This window comes from Triturus cristatus, chromosome 8 (assembly GCF_964204655.1).
Source record: "Triturus cristatus chromosome 8, aTriCri1.1, whole genome shotgun sequence".
NCBI lineage: Eukaryota > Metazoa > Chordata > Amphibia > Caudata > Salamandridae > Triturus > Triturus cristatus.
Genome location: NC_140591.1, coordinates 753111691 through 753114190, shown reverse-complemented (window position 1 = coordinate 753114190; position 2500 = coordinate 753111691).

Sequence of the window (2500 nt, the reverse complement as noted above, 5' to 3'; positions counted from 1 at the left end):
CAAACATTGTCGCACAGGGCACCACCAGCACTAAAGCCGGCCCAGGGAAGTATGCACAGATAAGCGCTGAAAATACCGCTTTAGGTGACTGCTTTTTTTTGTACCGACTGAGCCATCAAAATAATCTGCTGGTAACCCTAACCATAGGACTGGAAGTTTGTTGCAGGATCAGCACATTATTTATTTCCTTCACCCTCGATCCCCGATTAATGCCGCAATAGTTTAACTTAGATCTTAAAGTCTACGCCCCGTCAATAACATGCTGAGTTACTTCATGGGTCTGGGAATGCACCCTGCATTCAGACAACTCATTCCTTATTCTCGCCCTTTATTGTCACGCTCACCTTGCACTCACAGTGATCACAATGCACTCACACTGATCACCATGCACTTGCACCATTCACCCTCTCACCTTGCACTCACAGTGATCACTCTGCACTCAAAATGCACTTGTCCTGCTCACACTATACCTCAACCTGCAGTCACACGAGTACACTACTCATCCTGCACTCATGTGACACTTCACTCACCTGTCCCCCTCACTACTCAATATGCAACTCACTCAAACAAGCCCATCAGTAATCATACATTCATTCATCCCATTCTGAACTTGCATCCGCACCCAAAATGAGAGAGGACAGCAAGGGAGTGAGAGAATTTGATTGAAGAGGTCAGGGATGAGGAGAAATGTGAATTGCCGAAGAGAAGTGTGGACACGCAAGAAGTGAGTGTGATCCAAAGGTGAGGGCTTCTGTTAGAACAAAGGGGAGATGTGAAAGAGGAATGGGGGGACTGGAGAGGTGTAAGATACAAATAGACAAAAATTTGAATGAAGAGACGAGGTGAATGAGAAGTGCTGAGGGGCACGGGAGGTGACAGGGCCAGAGAGGCCATGAGATAAATGTGAGAGACTGTTAGAGATGAGGGCAGTGAAAGGACAGAATGGCAAGAGGTGATTAAAGGTGAAGTGAGAGGTTGAATGGGGAGAGTTCAGAAGTAGTAAAAAGGGGTGAAAGAAAATGACCTGCAAAGTGAGAGAGGGATCCGGGGTTAGGAGAGGAGAGAGGGATGGAAGGGAGGGGGTGAGAGGAAAGCTGCATGGGTAAACGGCTTAACTCTACACAAAACCGCCAGGATTTTAAGGGACCCCTGCTTCTTACGGTCAGGGCCAGGTGAGCTTCTAATGTGGCAGCACGTATTGCTGCAGAGTGGAAGGCCCTTCACAAAGGTTGACTTGAAATCTTTCTGATGATAATTGCTGTATTTTGGTTATAAATGGGTACTGATTGGGTGAAATCTTTCCTCAGCGTTACTGTGTGTAACAAATATCAAAATAATGAAGCAATGCTATCCCAAAATACGCGGCATCACATAACCTCATTTACATTTTCATCCCACGCAATTTAGTCAACAGGTTTAGACATTTTTGTCAGGAGGGGGTCCTTACGCCTCAAAATGTTGACAGGGGGGTCTCGGCATCCAAAAGTTTGAAGACCTCTGATCTAGAGGAAGTAAAAGTCATAACAAGGTTTCTGTAGGTGAACCTGCAGAAGGATCATTAACGGCGGAGCGGCCCGAGCGACCGACGGTGCCAGCCAGAAGCCCTCGGCCCGCCTCCTGCAAGCATGCACCATAGGCACAGGGCCTGGCCCTGCCCTGGTGCGCCCCGGCCGGCAGAGCTGTCCACGGCTGCATGGGGCGCTTGGGTGAGGACCGGGAATTTGGGGAATGCCCGACCGGCGCGCGAGGGACCGGGGACAGGGGTGGCCCCCATCCCCTTTCCCTCTCCGAGACAGAACCTAAGCTCACCAGGCATGAACCCCCCCACAGCGGTGAGGGGGGGGACCGAATGGCAGTGCATCCCTTGGCTGGCACCACCCCTCCCTCGATAAGGCCCTGGCGCCGGCTGGGCTCTCCAGGCGTCCCGAGACCCAGCCTGACCTGACCGGGTCCTGGGCGACCGAGGAGCGGCCCTTCTCGCGCGGGAGGGCGGCCTGGAAGAGAAGGGGACGAGGGCCTGCGAGGGGACCCCGGCTCCTCTCAGTGGGAGGCATGCAGGATGGGAAGCCGCCTGGCTCTTCCCTTCCGGCGCCTCCGACCCAGGCGAGGGTGGTGGTGGGCTGATCGCCAGCCTGCTGGCATGGCTCGGGCTGCCCGGCGACCCTGATGTGCAGGTGGAGCGACCCTCCCTCGTTGCCAGGTACCCAGTCCGACCCGGTCCCGTGTGGCCGGGCTGAGGGGTTTGAAGACTCGCTTGGTCCCTCCTGGGTTACCCCGGGAGGGACCGGCGGCTGTGGGCTGCCTGCTCCCGTCTCCCTTGCCTCTGGGTAGGTGGGTGGCGGCGGGCTCCCGGGCCGAGCGCCTGGCAATGTTTTTTTTCTCCCGACAGTGCTGTCTGACTCCCAGAGGGGAAGCCTTGAACGGGGCGCCCGGGCCGTCTCGCTGCCGGGCGGCGGACGGATGGCATTGCCTTCCTCCCAACTCTCCTGTGCCCGCAGGT